Source organism: Pongo pygmaeus, chromosome 17, assembly GCF_028885625.2.
Source record: "Pongo pygmaeus isolate AG05252 chromosome 17, NHGRI_mPonPyg2-v2.0_pri, whole genome shotgun sequence".
NCBI lineage: Eukaryota > Metazoa > Chordata > Mammalia > Primates > Hominidae > Pongo > Pongo pygmaeus.
The window spans coordinates 19,296,403-19,312,426 of NC_072390.2; positions in this window are offsets into that span (position 1 = coordinate 19,296,403).

Below are 16,024 nucleotides of genomic sequence, written 5' to 3' on the forward strand. Positions count from 1 at the left end.
TTGAAGCTTGCTTTTGATAGAGCAGTTTTGAAACTCTCTTTTTGTAGAATCTGCAAGTGGATATTTGGAGTGCTTTGAGGCCTATGCTGGAAAAGGAAATGTCTTCACATAAAAACTAGACAGAAGCATTCCAGGAAACTTCGGTATGAAAAGTGCATTCAACTCACAGACTTGAACGTTCCTTTTGATAGAACTCTTTTGAAACACTCCTTTTGTAGAATTTGCAAGTGTTTATTTGGAGCGCTTTGAGGCCTAAGCTGGAAAAGGAAATATCTTCACGTAAGAACTAGACAGAAGCATTCTCAGAAACTTCTTTCGGATGAGTGCATTCAACACACAGACTTGAACCTTGCTTTTGAAAGAGCAGCTTTGAAACACTCTTTTCGTAGATTCTGCAAGTGGATATTTGGAGCGCTTTGAGGCCTATGCTGGGAAATGAAATCTCTTCACCTAAAAACTAGACAGAAGCATTCTGAGAAACATCTGTGTGATGAGTACATTCAACTCACAGACTTGAACGTTCCCTTTGATAGAACAGTTTTGAAACACTCCTTTTGTAGAATCTGCATGTGTTTATTTGGAGCGCTTTGTGGCCTACGCTGGAAAAGGAAATATCTTCACATAAAAACTAGAGAGAAGGATTCTCAGAAACTTCTTTGTGATGAGTTCATTCAACTCACAGAGTTGAACCTACCAATTGATAGAGAAGTTTGGAAACACTCTTTTTGTAGAATCTGCAAGTGGATATTTGGAGCCGTTTGAGGCCTATGCTGGAAAAGGAAATATCTTCACATAAAAACTGAACAGAAGCATTCTCAGAAACTTCTTTGTGTTGAGTGCATTCAACTCACAGACTTGAACTTACCTATAGAAAGAGCAGTTTTGAAACACTCCTTTTGTAGAATCTGCAAGGGTTTATTTGGAGCACTTTGGGGCCTATGTTGGAAAAGGAAATATCTTCATATAGAAACTAGACGGAAGCATTCTCAGAAACTTCTTTGTGATGAGTGCATTCAACTCACAGACTTGAAGCTTCCTTTTGAAAGAGCAGTTTGGAAACTCTCTTCTTATAGAATCTGCAAGTGGATATTTGGAGCGCTTTGAGGCCTATGCTGGGAAATGAAATCTCTTCACCTAAAAACTAGACAGAAGCATTCTGAGAAACTTCTTTGTGATGAGTGCATTCAACTCACAGACTTCAACGTTCCTTTTGATAGAACAGTTTTGAAACATTAAGTTTGTAGAATCTGCAAGTGTTTATTCGGAGCACCTTGAGGCCTATGTTGGAAAAGGAAATATCTTCACATAAAAACTAGAGAGAAGGATTCTCAGAAACTTCTTTGTGATGACTTCATTCAACTCACAGGGTTGAACCTACCAATTGATAGGGAAGTTTGGAAACACTCTTTTTGTAGCATCTGCAAGTGAAAATTTGGAGCCGTTTGAGGCCTATGCTGGAAAAGGAAATATCTTCACATAAAAACTGAACAGAAGCATTCTCAGAAACTTCTTTGTGTTGAGTGCATTCATCTCACAGACTTGAACTTACGTATAGAAAGAGCAGTTTTGAAACACTCTTTTGGTAAAATCTGCAAGTGGTTATTTGGAGCACTTCGAGGCCTGTGCTGGGTTTTGGAATATCTTCACCTAAAAACTACAGAGAAGCATTCTCAGAAAGTTCTTCATGATGCATTCATTCAACTCACAGAGTTGAACCTTCCTTTTGATAGAACAGTTTTGAAACACTCTTTTTGTAGAATCTGCAAGAGGATATTTGGAGCGTTCTGAGGCCTATGCTGGAAAAGGAAATATCTTCACATAAAAACTAGACAGAAGCATTCTGAGAAACTTCTGTGTGATGAGTGCATTCAACTCACAGACTTGAACGTTCCTGTTGAAAGAGCAGTTTCGAAACACTCCTTTTGTAGAATCTGCAAGTGTTTATTTGGAGCGCTTTGAGGCCTATGTTGGAAAAGGAAATATCTTCACATAAAAACTAGACAGAAGCATTCTCAGAAACTTCTTTGTGATGAGTGCATTCTACTCACAGTGTTGAAGCTTGCTTTTGATAGAGCAGTTTTGAAACACTCTTTTTGTAGAATCTGCAAGTGGATATTTGGAGTGCTTTGAGGCCTATGCTGGAAAAGGAAATGTCTTCACATAAAAACTAGACAGAAGCATTCCAGGAAACTTCGGTATGAAAAGTGCATTCAACTCACAGACTTGAACGTTTCTTTTGATAGAACTCTTTTGAAACACTCCTTTTGTAGAATTTTCAAGTGTTTATTTGGAGCGCTTTGAAGCGTAAGCTGGAAAAGGAAATATCTTCACGTAAGAACTAGACAGAAGCATTCTCAGAAACTTCTTTCGGATGAGTGCATTCAACACACAGACTTGAACCTTGCTTTTGAAAGAGCAGCTTTGAAACACTCTTTTCGTAGATTCTGCAAGTGGATATTTGGAGCGCGTTGAGGCCTATGCTGGGAAATGAAATCTCTTCACCTAAAAACTAGACAGAAGCATTCTGAGAAACATCTGTGTGATGAGTTCATTCAACTCACAGAGTTGAACCTACCAATTGATAGAGAAGTTTGGAAACACTCTTTTTGTAGAATCTGCAAGTGGATATTTGGAGCCGTTTGAGGCCTATGCTGGAAAAGGAAATATCTTCATATAAAAACTGAACAGAAGCATTCTCAGAAACTTCTTTGTGTTGAGTGCATTCAACTCACAGACGTGAACTTACCTATAGAAAGAGCAGTTTTGAAACACTCCTTTTGTAGAATCTGCAAGGGTTTATTTGGAGCACTTTGGGGCCTATGTTGGAAAAGGAAATATCTTCATATAGAAACTAGACGGAAGCATTCTCAGAAACTTCTTTGTGATGAGTGCATTCAACTCACAGACTTGAAGCTTCCTTTTGAAAGAGCAGTTTGGAAACTCTCTTCTTATAGAATCTGCAAGTGGATATTTGGAGCGCTTTGAGGCCTATGCTGGGAAATGAAATCTCTTCACCTAAAAACTAGACAGAAGCATTCTGAGAAACATCTGTGTGATGAGTACATTCAACTCACAGACTTGAACGTTCCCTTTGATAGAGAAGTTTGGAAACACTCTTTTTGTAGAATCTGCAAGTGGATATTTGGAGCCGTTTGAGGCCTATGCTGGAAAAGGAAATATCTTCACATAAAAACTGAACAGAAGCATTCTCAGAAACTTCTTTGTGTTGAGTGCATTCAACTCACAGACTTGAACTTACCTATAGAAAGAGCAGTTTTGAAACACTCCTTTTGTAGAATCTGCAAGGGTTTATTTGGAGCACTTTGGGGCCTATGTTGGAAAAGGAAATATCTTCATATAGAAACTAGACGGAAGCATTCTCAGAAACTTCTTTGTGATGACTTCATTCAACTCACAGAGTTGAACCTACCAATTGATAGAGAAGTTTGGAAACACTCTTTTTGTAGAATCTGCAAGTGGATATTTGGAGCCGTTTGAGGCCTATGCTGGAAAAGGAAATATCTTCACATAAAAACTGAACAGAAGCATTCTCAGAAACTTCTTTGTGTTGAGTGCATTCAACTCACAGACTTGAACTTACCTAAAGAAAGAGCAGTTTTGAAACACTCTTTTGGTAAAATCTGCAAGTGGTTATTTGGAGCACTTCGAGGCCTGTGCTGGGTTTTGGAATATCTTCACCTAAAAACTACAGAGAAGCATTCTCAGAAAGTTCTTCATGATGCATTCATTCAACTCACAGAGTTGAACCTTCCTTTTGATAGAACAGTTTTGAAACACTCTTTTTGTAGAATCTGCAAGAGGATATTTGGAGCGTTTTGAGGCCTATGCTGGAAAAGGAAACATCTTCACATAAAAACTAGACAGAAGCATTCTCAGAAACTTCTGTGTGATGAGTGCATTCAACTCACAGACTTGAACGTTCCTGTTGAAAGAGCAGTTTCGAAACACTCCTTTTGTAGAATCTGCAAGTGTTTATTTGGAGCGCTTTGAGGCCTATGTTGGAAAAGGAAATATCTTCACATGAAAACTAGACAGAAGCATTCTCAGAAACTTCTTTGTGATGAGTGCATTCTACTCACAGTGTTGAAGCTTGCTTTTGATAGAGCAGTTTTGAAACACTCTTTTTGTAGAATCTGCAAGTGGATATTTGGAGTGCTTTGAGGCCTCTGCTGGAAAAGGAAATGTCTTCACATAAAAACTAGACAGAAGCATTCCAGGAAACTTCGGTATGATAAGTGCATTCAACTCACAGACTTGAACGTTCCTTTTGATAGAACTCTTTTGAAACACTCCTTTTGTAGAATTTGCAAGTGTTTATTTGGAGCGCTTTGAGGCCTTACCTGGAAAAGGAAATATCTTCACGTAAGAACTAGACAGAAGCATTCTCAGAAACTTCTTTTGGATGAGTGCATTCAACACACAGACTTGAAGCTTCCTTTTGAAAGAGCAGTTTGGAAACTCTCTTCTTATAGAATCTGCAAGTGGATATTTGGAGCGCTTTGAGGCCTATGCTGGGAAATGAAATCTCTTCACCTAAAAACTAGACAGAAGCATTCTGAGAAACATCTGTGTGATGAGTACATTCAACTCACAGACTTGAACGTTCCCTTTGATAGAACAGTTTTGAAACACTCCTTTTGTAGAATCTGCATGTATTTATTTGGAGCGCTTTGAGGCCTACGTTGGAAAAGGAAATATCTTCACATAAAAACTAGAGAGAAGGATTCTCAGAAACTTCTTTGTGATGACTTCATTCAACTCACAGGGTTGAACCTACCAATTGATAGGGAAGTTTGGAAACACTCTTTTTGTAGAATCTGCAAGTGAAAATTTGGAGCCGTTTGAGGCCTATGCTGGAAAAGGAAATATCTTCACATAAAAACTGAACAGAAGCATTCTCAGAAACTTCTTTGTGTTGAGTGCATTCATCTCACAGACTTGAACTTACGTATAGAAAGAGCAGTTTTGAAACACTCTTTTGGTAAAATCTGCAAGTGGTTATTTGGAGCACTTCGAGGCCTGTGCTGGGTTTTGGAATATCTTCACCTAAAAACTACAGAGAAGCATTCTCAGAAAGTTCTTCATGATGCATTCATTCAACTCACAGAGTTGAACCTTCCTTTTGATAGAACAGTTTTGAAACACTCTTTTTGTAGAATCTGCAAGAGGATATTTGGAGCGTTCTGAGGCCTATGCTGGAAAAGGAAATATCTTCACATAAAAACTAGACAGAAGCATTCTGAGAAACTTCTGTGTGATGAGTGCATTCAACTCACAGACTTGAAAGTTCCTGTTGAAAGAGCAGTTTCGAAACACTCCTTTTGTAGAATCTGCAAGTGTTTATTTGGAGCGCTTTGAGGCCTATGTTGGAAAAGGAAATATCTTCACATAAAAACTAGACAGAAGCATTCTCAGAAACTTCTTTGTGATGAGTGCATTCTACTCACAGTGTTGAAGCTTGCTTTTGATAGAGCAGTTTTGAAACTCTCTTTTTGTAGAATCTGCAAGTGGATATTTGGAGTGCTTTGAGGCCTATGCTGGAAAAGGAAATGTCTTCACATAAAAACTAGACAGAAGCATTCCAGGAAACTTCGGTATGATAAGTGCATCCAACTCAAAGACTTGAACGTTCCTTTTGATAGAACTCTTTTGAAACACTCCTTTTGTAGAATTTGCAAGTGTTTATTTGGAGCGCTTTGAGGCCTAAGCTGGAAAAGGAAATATCTTCACGTAAGAACTAGACAGAAGCATTCTCAGAAACTTCTTTCGGATGAGTGCATTCAACACACAGACTTGAACCTTGCTTTTGAAAGAGCAGCTTTGAAACACTCTTTTCGTAGATTCTGCAAGTGGATATTTGGAGCGCTTTGAGGCCTATGCTGGGAAATGAAATCTCTTCACCTAAAAACTAGACAGAAGCATTCTGAGAAACATCTGTGTGATGAGTACATTCAACTCACAGACTTGAACGTTCCCTTTGATAGAACAGTTTTGAAACACTCCTTTTGTAGAATCTGCATGTGTTTATTTGGAGCGCTTTGTGGCCTACGCTGGAAAAGGAAATATCTTCACATAAAAACTAGAGAGAAGGATTCTCAGAAACTTCTTTGTGATGAGTTCATTCAACTCACAGAGTTGAACCTACCAATTGATAGAGAAGTTTGGAAACACTCTTTTTGTAGAATCTGCAAGTGGATATTTGGAGCCGTTTGAGGCCTATGCTGGAAAAGGAAATATCTTCACATAAAAACTGAACAGAAGGATTCTCAGAAACTTCTTTGTGTTGAGTGCATTCAACTCACAGACTTGAACTTACCTATAGAAAGAGCAGTTTTGAAACACTCCTTTTGTAGAATCTGCAAGGGTTTATTTGGAGCACTTTGGGGCCTATGTTGGAAAAGGAAATATCTTCATATAGAAACTAGACGGAAGCATTCTCAGAAACTTCTTTGTGATGAGTGCATTCAACTCACAGACTTGAAGCTTCCTTTTGAAAGAGCAGTTTGGAAACTCTCTTCTTATAGAATCTGCAAGTGGATATTTGGAGCGCTTTGAGGCCTATGCTGGGAAATGAAATCTCTTCACCTAAAAACTAGACGGAAGCATTCTGAGAAACTTCTTTGTGATGAGTGCATTCAACTCACAGACTTCAACGTTCCTTTTGATAGAACAGTTTTGAAACATTAAGTTTGTAGAATCTGCAAGTGTTTATTCGGAGCACCTTGAGGCCTATGTTGGAAAAGGAAATATCTTCACATAAAAACTAGAGAGAAGGATTCTCAGAAACTTCTTTGTGATGACTTCATTCAACTCACAGGGTTGAACCTACCAATTGATAGGGAAGTTTGGAAACACTCTTTTTGTAGAATCTGCAAGTGAAAATTTGGAGCCGTTTGAGGCCTATGCTGGAAAAGGAAATATCTTCACATAAAAACTGAACAGAAGCATTCTCAGAAACTTCTTTGTGTTGAGTGCATTCATCTCACAGACTTGAACTTACGTATAGAAAGAGCAGTTTTGAAACACTCTTTTGGTAAAATCTGCAAGTGGTTATTTGGAGCACTTCGAGGCCTGTGCTGGGTTTTGGAATATCTTCACCTAAAAACTACAGAGAAGCATTCTCAGAAAGTTCTTCATGATGCATTCATTCAACTCACAGAGTTGAACCTTCCTTTTGATAGAACAGTTTTGAAACACTCTTTTTGTAGAATCTGCAAGAGGATATTTGGAGCGTTCTGAGGCCTATGCTGGAAAAGGAAATATCTTCACATAAAAACTAGACAGAAGCATTCTGAGAAACTTCTGTGTGATGAGTGCATTCTACTCACAGTGTTGAAGCTTGCTTTTGATGGAGCAGTTTTGAAACACTCTTTTTGTAGAATCTGCAAGTGGATATTTGGAGTGCTTTGAGGCCTATGCTGGAAAAGGAAATGTCTTCACATAAAAACTAGACAGAAGCATTCCAGGAAACTTCGGTATGAAAAGTGCATTCAACTCACAGACTTGAACGTTCCTTTTGATAGAACTCTTTTGAAACACTCCTTTTGTAGAATTTTCAAGTGTTTATTTGGAGCGCTTTGAAGCGTAAGCTGGAAAAGGAAATATCTTCACGTAAGAACTAGACAGAAGCATTCTCAGAAACTTCTTTCGGATGAGTGCATTCAACACACAGACTTGAACCTTGCTTTTGAAAGAGCAGCTTTGAAACACTCTTTTCGTAGATTCTGCAAGTGGATATTTGGAGCGCGTTGAGGCCTATGCTGGGAAATGAAATCTCTTCACCTAAAAACTAGACAGAAGCATTCTGAGAAACATCTGTGTGATGAGTACATTCAACTCACAGACTTGAACGTTCCCTTTGATAGAACAGTTTTGAAACACTCCTTTTGTAGAATCTGCATGTGTTTATTTGGAGCGCTTTGTGGCCTACGCTGGAAAAGGAAATATCTTCACATAAAAACTAGAGAGAAGGATTCTCAGAAACTTCTTTGTGATGAGTTCATTCAACTCACAGAGTTGAACCTACCAATTGATAGAGAAGTTTGGAAACACTCTTTTTGTAGAATCTGCAAGTGGATATTTGGAGCCGTTTGAGGCCTATGCTGGAAAAGGAAATATCTTCACATAAAAACTGAACAGAAGCATTCTCAGAAACTTCTTTGTGTTGAGTGCATTCAACTCACAGACTTGAACTTACCTATAGAAAGAGCAGTTTTGAAACACTCCTTTTGTAGAATCTGCAAGGGTTTATTTGGAGCACTTTGGGGCCTATGTTGGAAAAGGAAATATCTTCATATAGAAACTAGACGGAAGCATTCTCAGAAACTTCTTTGTGATGAGTGCATTCAACTCACAGACTTGAAGCTTCCTTTTGAAAGAGCAGTTTGGAAACTCTCTTCTTATAGAATCTGCAAGTGGATATTTGGAGCGCTTTGAGGCCTATGCTGGGAAATGAAATCTCTTCACCTAAAAACTAGACAGAAGCATTCTGAGAAACATCTGTGTGATGAGTACATTCAACTCACAGACTTGAACGTTCCCTTTGATAGAACAGTTTTGAAACACTCCTTTTGTAGAATCTGCATGTGTTTATTTGGAGCGCTTTGAGGCCTACGCTGGAAAAGGAAATATCTTCACGTAAAAACTAGAGAGAAGGATTCTCAGAAACTTCTTTGTGATGACTTCATTCAACTCACAGAGTTGAACCTACCAATTGATAGAGAAGTTTGGAAACACTCTTTTTGTAGAATCTGCAAGTGGATATTTGGAGCCGTTTGAGGCCTATGCTGGAAAAGGAAATATCTTCACATAAAAACTGAACAGAAGCATTCTCAGAAACTTCTTTGTGTTGAGTGCATTCAACTCACAGACTTGAACTTACCTATAGAAAGAGCAGTTTTGAAACACTCCTTTTGTAGAATCTGCAAGGGTTTATTTGGAGCACTTTGGGGCCTATGTTGGAAAAGGAAATATCTTCATATAGAAACTAGACGGAAGCATTCTCAGAAACTTCTTTGTGATGACTTCATTCAACTCACAGAGTTGAACCTACCAATTGATAGAGAAGTTTGGAAACACTCTTTTTGTAGAATCTGCAAGTGGATATTTGGAGCTGTTTGAGGCCTATGCTGGAAAAGGAAATATCTTCACATAAAAACTGAACAGAAGCATTCTCAGAAACTTCTTTGTGTTGAGTGCATTCAACTCACAGACTTGAACTTACCTAAAGAAAGAGCAGTTTTGAAACACTCTTTTGGTAAAATCTGCAAGTGGTTATTTGGAGCACTTCGAGGCCTGTGCTGGGTTTTGGAATATCTTCACCTAAAAACTACAGAGAAGCATTCTCAGAAAGTTCTTCATGATGCATTCATTCAACTCACAGAGTTGAACCTTCCTTTTGATAGAACAGTTTTGAAACACTCTTTTTGTAGAATCTGCAAGAGGATATTTGGAGCGTTTTGAGGCCTATGCTGGAAAAGGAAACATCTTCACATAAAAACTAGACAGAAGCATTCTCAGAAACTTCTGTGTGATGAGTGCATTCAACTCACAGACTTGAACGTTCCTGTTGAAAGAGCAGTTTCGAAACACTCCTTTTGTAGAATCTGCAAGTGTTTATTTGGAGCGCTTTGAGGCCTATGTTGGAAAAGGAAATATCTTCACATGAAAACTAGACAGAAGCATTCTCAGAAACTTCTTTGTGATGAGTGCATTCTACTCACAGTGTTGAACCTTGCTTTTGATAGAGCAGTTTTTAAACACTCTTTTTGTAGAATCTGCAAGTGGATATTTGGAGTGCTTTGAGGCCTCTGCTGGAAAAGGAAATGTCTTCACATAAAAACTAGACAGAAGCATTCCAGGAAACTTCGGTATGATAAGTGCATTCAACTCACAGACTTGAACGTTCCTTTTGATAGAACTCTTTTGAAACACTCCTTTTGTAGAATTTGCAAGTGTTTATTTGGAGCGCTTTGAGGCCTTACCTGGAAAAGGAAATATCTTCACGTAAGAACTAGACAGAAGCATTCTCAGAAACTTCTTTTGGATGAGTGCATTCAACACACAGACTTGAAGCTTCCTTTTGAAAGAGCAGTTTGGAAACTCTCTTCTTATAGAATCTGCAAGTGGATATTTGGAGCGCTTTGAGGCCTATGCTGGGAAATGAAATCTCTTCACCTAAAAACTAGACAGAAGCATTCTGAGAAACATCTGTGTGATGAGTACATTCAACTCACAGACTTGAACGTTCCCTTTGATAGAACAGTTTTGAAACACTCCTTTTGTAGAATCTGCATGTATTTATTTGGAGCGCTTTGAGGCCTACGTTGGAAAAGGAAATATCTTCACATAAAAACTAGAGAGAAGGATTCTCAGAAACTTCTTTGTGATGACTTCATTCAACTCACAGGGTTGAACCTACCAATTGATAGGGAAGTTTGGAAACACTCTTTTTGTAGAATCTGCAAGTGAAAATTTGGAGCCGTTTGAGGCCTATGCTGGAAAAGGAAATATCTTCACATAAAAACTGAACAGAAGCATTCTCAGAAACTTCTTTGTGTTGAGTGCATTCATCTCACAGACTTGAACTTACGTATAGAAAGAGCAGTTTTGAAACACTCTTTTGGTAAAATCTGCAAGTGGTTATTTGGAGCACTTCGAGGCCTGTGCTGGGTTTTGGAATATCTTCACCTAAAAACTACAGAGAAGCATTCTCAGAAAGTTCTTCATGATGCATTCATTCAACTCACAGAGTTGAACCTTCCTTTTGATAGAACAGTTTTGAAACACTCTTTTTGTAGAATCTGCAAGAGGATATTTGGAGCGTTCTGAGGCCTATGCTGGAAAAGGAAATATCTTCACATAAAAACTAGACAGAAGCATTCTGAGAAACTTCTGTGTGATGAGTGCATTCAACTCACAGACTTGAAAGTTCCTGTTGAAAGAGCAGTTTCGAAACACTCCTTTTGTAGAATCTGCAAGTGTTTATTTGGAGCGCTTTGAGGCCTATGTTGGAAAAGGAAATATCTTCACATAAAAACTAGACAGAAGCATTCTCAGAAACTTCTTTGTGATGAGTGCATTCTACTCACAGTGTTGAAGCTTGCTTTTGATAGAGCAGTTTTGAAACTCTCTTTTTGTAGAATCTGCAAGTGGATATTTGGAGTGCTTTGAGGCCTATGCTGGAAAAGGAAATGTCTTCACATAAAAACTAGACAGAAGCATTCCAGGAAACTTCGGTATGATAAGTGCATCCAACTCAAAGACTTGAACGTTCCTTTTGATAGAACTCTTTTGAAACACTCCTTTTGTAGAATTTGCAAGTGTTTATTTGGAGCGCTTTGAGGCCTAAGCTGGAAAAGGAAATATCTTCACGTAAGAACTAGACAGAAGCATTCTCAGAAACTTCTTTCGGATGAGTGCATTCAACACACAGACTTGAACCTTGCTTTTGAAAGAGCAGCTTTGAAACACTCTTTTCGTAGATTCTGCAAGTGGATATTTGGAGCGCTTTGAGGCCTATGCTGGGAAATGAAATCTCTTCACCTAAAAACTAGACAGAAGCATTCTGAGAAACATCTGTGTGATGAGTACATTCAACTCACAGACTTGAACGTTCCCTTTGATAGAACAGTTTTGAAACACTCCTTTTGTAGAATCTGCATGTGTTTATTTGGAGCGCTTTGTGGCCTACGCTGGAAAAGGAAATATCTTCACATAAAAACTAGAGAGAAGGATTCTCAGAAACTTCTTTGTGATGAGTTCATTCAACTCACAGAGTTGAACCTACCAATTGATAGAGAAGTTTGGAAACACTCTTTTTGTAGAATCTGCAAGTGGATATTTGGAGCCGTTTGAGGCCTATGCTGGAAAAGGAAATATCTTCACATAAAAACTGAACAGAAGGATTCTCAGAAACTTCTTTGTGTTGAGTGCATTCAACTCACAGACTTGAACTTACCTATAGAAAGAGCAGTTTTGAAACACTCCTTTTGTAGAATCTGCAAGGGTTTATTTGGAGCACTTTGGGGCCTATGTTGGAAAAGGAAATATCTTCATATAGAAACTAGACGGAAGCATTCTCAGAAACTTCTTTGTGATGAGTGCATTCAACTCACAGACTTGAAGCTTCCTTTTGAAAGAGCAGTTTGGAAACTCTCTTCTTATAGAATCTGCAAGTGGATATTTGGAGCGCTTTGAGGCCTATGCTGGGAAATGAAATCTCTTCACCTAAAAACTAGACGGAAGCATTCTGAGAAACTTCTTTGTGATGAGTGCATTCAACTCACAGACTTCAACGTTCCTTTTGATAGAACAGTTTTGAAACATTAAGTTTGTAGAATCTGCAAGTGTTTATTCGGAGCACCTTGAGGCCTATGTTGGAAAAGGAAATATCTTCACATAAAAACTAGAGAGAAGGATTCTCAGAAACTTCTTTGTGATGACTTCATTCAACTCACAGGGTTGAACCTACCAATTGATAGGGAAGTTTGGAAACACTCTTTTTGTAGAATCTGCAAGTGAAAATTTGGAGCCGTTTGAGGCCTATGCTGGAAAAGGAAATATCTTCACATAAAAACTGAACAGAAGCATTCTCAGAAACTTCTTTGTGTTGAGTGCATTCATCTCACAGACTTGAACTTACGTATAGAAAGAGCAGTTTTGAAACACTCTTTTGGTAAAATCTGCAAGTGGTTATTTGGAGCACTTCGAGGCCTGTGCTGGGTTTTGGAATATCTTCACCTAAAAACTACAGAGAAGCATTCTCAGAAAGTTCTTCATGATGCATTCATTCAACTCACAGAGTTGAACCTTCCTTTTGATAGAACAGTTTTGAAACACTCTTTTTGTAGAATCTGCAAGAGGATATTTGGAGCGTTCTGAGGCCTATGCTGGAAAAGGAAATATCTTCACATAAAAACTAGACAGAAGCATTCTGAGAAACTTCTGTGTGATGAGTGCATTCAACTCACAGACTTGAACGTTCCTGTTGAAAGAGCAGTTTCGAAACACTCCTTTTGTAGAATCTGCAAGTGTTTATTTGGAGCGCTTTGAGGCCTATGTTGGAAAAGGAAATATCTTCACATAAAAACTAGACAGAAGCATTCTCAGAAACTTCTTTGTGATGAGTGCATTCTACTCACAGTGTTGAAGCTTGCTTTTGATAGAGCAGTTTTGAAACTCTCTTTTTGTAGAATCTGCAAGTGGATATTTGGAGTGCTTTGAGGCCTATGCTGGAAAAGGAAATGTCTTCACATAAAAACTAGACAGAAGCATTCCAGGAAACTTCGGTATGAAAAGTGCATTCAACTCACAGACTTGAACGTTCCTTTTGATAGAACTCTTTTGAAACACTCCTTTTGTAGAATTTGCAAGTGTTTATTTGGAGCGCTTTGAGGCCTAAGCTGGAAAAGGAAATATCTTCACGTAAGAACTAGACAGAAGCATTCTCAGAAACTTCTTTCGGATGAGTGCATTCAACACACAGACTTGAACCTTGCTTTTGAAAGAGCAGCTTTGAAACACTCTTTTCGTAGATTCTGCAAGTGGATATTTGGAGCGCTTTGAGGCCTATGCTGGGAAATGAAATCTCTTCACCTAAAAACTAGACAGAAGCATTCTGAGAAACATCTGTGTGATGAGTACATTCAACTCACAGACTTGAACGTTCCCTTTGATAGAACAGTTTTGAAACACTCCTTTTGTAGAATCTGCATGTGTTTATTTGGAGCGCTTTGTGGCCTACGCTGGAAAAGGAAATATCTTCACATAAAAACTAGAGAGAAGGATTCTCAGAAACTTCTTTGTGATGAGTTCATTCAACTCACAGAGTTGAACCTACCAATTGATAGAGAAGTTTGGAAACACTCTTTTTGTAGAATCTGCAAGTGGATATTTGGAGCCGTTTGAGGCCTATGCTGGAAAAGGAAATATCTTCACATAAAAACTGAACAGAAGCATTCTCAGAAACTTCTTTGTGTTGAGTGCATTCAACTCACAGACTTGAACTTACCTATAGAAAGAGCAGTTTTGAAACACTCCTTTTGTAGAATCTGCAAGGGTTTATTTGGAGCACTTTGGGGCCTATGTTGGAAAAGGAAATATCTTCATATAGAAACTAGACGGAAGCATTCTCAGAAACTTCTTTGTGATGAGTGCATTCAACTCACAGACTTGAAGCTTCCTTTTGAAAGAGCAGTTTGGAAACTCTCTTCTTATAGAATCTGCAAGTGGATATTTGGAGCGCTTTGAGGCCTATGCTGGGAAATGAAATCTCTTCACCTAAAAACTAGACAGAAGCATTCTGAGAAACTTCTTTGTGATGAGTGCATTCAACTCACAGACTTCAACGTTCCTTTTGATAGAACAGTTTTGAAACATTAAGTTTGTAGAATCTGCAAGTGTTTATTCGGAGCACCTTGAGGCCTATGTTGGAAAAGGAAATATCTTCACATAAAAACTAGAGAGAAGGATTCTCAGAAACTTCTTTGTGATGACTTCATTCAACTCACAGGGTTGAACCTACCAATTGATAGGGAAGTTTGGAAACACTCTTTTTGTAGCATCTGCAAGTGAAAATTTGGAGCCGTTTGAGGCCTATGCTGGAAAAGGAAATATCTTCACATAAAAACTGAACAGAAGCATTCTCAGAAACTTCTTTGTGTTGAGTGCATTCATCTCACAGACTTGAACTTACGTATAGAAAGAGCAGTTTTGAAACACTCTTTTGGTAAAATCTGCAAGTGGTTATTTGGAGCACTTCGAGGCCTGTGCTGGGTTTTGGAATATCTTCACCTAAAAACTACAGAGAAGCATTCTCAGAAAGTTCTTCATGATGCATTCATTCAACTCACAGAGTTGAACCTTCCTTTTGATAGAACAGTTTTGAAACACTCTTTTTGTAGAATCTGCAAGAGGATATTTGGAGCGTTCTGAGGCCTATGCTGGAAAAGGAAATATCTTCACATAAAAACTAGACAGAAGCATTCTGAGAAACTTCTGTGTGATGAGTGCATTCAACTCACAGACTTGAACGTTCCTGTTGAAAGAGCAGTTTCGAAACACTCCTTTTGTAGAATCTGCAAGTGTTTATTTGGAGCGCTTTGAGGCCTATGTTGGAAAAGGAAATATCTTCACATAAAAACTAGACAGAAGCATTCTCAGAAACTTCTTTGTGATGAGTGCATTCTACTCACAGTGTTGAAGCTTGCTTTTGATAGAGCAGTTTTGAAACACTCTTTTTGTAGAATCTGCAAGTGGATATTTGGAGTGCTTTGAGGCCTATGCTGGAAAAGGAAATGTCTTCACATAAAAACTAGACAGAAGCATTCCAGGAAACTTCGGTATGAAAAGTGCATTCAACTCACAGACTTGAACGTTTCTTTTGATAGAACTCTTTTGAAACACTCCTTTTGTAGAATTTTCAAGTGTTTATTTGGAGCGCTTTGAAGCGTAAGCTGGAAAAGGAAATATCTTCACGTAAGAACTAGACAGAAGCATTCTCAGAAACTTCTTTCGGATGAGTGCATTCAACACACAGACTTGAACCTTGCTTTTGAAAGAGCAGCTTTGAAACACTCTTTTCGTAGATTCTGCAAGTGGATATTTGGAGCGCGTTGAGGCCTATGCTGGGAAATGAAATCTCTTCACCTAAAAACTAGACAGAAGCATTCTGAGAAACATCTGTGTGATGAGTTCATTCAACTCACAGAGTTGAACCTACCAATTGATAGAGAAGTTTGGAAACACTCTTTTTGTAGAATCTGCAAGTGGATATTTGGAGCCGTTTGAGGCCTATGCTGGAAAAGGAAATATCTTCATATAAAAACTGAACAGAAGCATTCTCAGAAACTTCTTTGTGTTGAGTGCATTCAACTCACAGACGTGAACTTACCTATAGAAAGAGCAGTTTTGAAACACTCCTTTTGTAGAATCTGCAAGGGTTTATTTGGAGCACTTTGGGGCCTATGTTGGAAAAGGAAATATCTTCATATAGAAACTAGAC